Below are 216 nucleotides of genomic sequence, written 5' to 3'. Positions count from 1 at the left end.
CATTAAAAGGGCATTGAAGTGTGCGAGACATGAATTTAAATTGTATTCATTTACAGAGTTATATTATGTCACACTTCACACTTCTCTAGTAACTTTAGTCGGTGTGTGAAGACGCCGCAGGCAGTGGCGTAGCGCAATCATCAATGGATTTCCCCTGCTCAGGTAGTAGGTAGCAATGAACACTGTGTAGGGACCATGTCAATCGGAACACAGTTC

The sequence above is a fragment of the Sinocyclocheilus anshuiensis genome, unplaced genomic scaffold (genome assembly GCF_001515605.1).
Source record: "Sinocyclocheilus anshuiensis isolate Anshui unplaced genomic scaffold, SAMN03320099.WGS_v1.1 scaffold2058, whole genome shotgun sequence".
Classification (NCBI taxonomy): Eukaryota; Metazoa; Chordata; class Actinopteri; order Cypriniformes; family Cyprinidae; genus Sinocyclocheilus; species Sinocyclocheilus anshuiensis.
Note: the sequence above shows the minus strand (reverse complement) of the source record.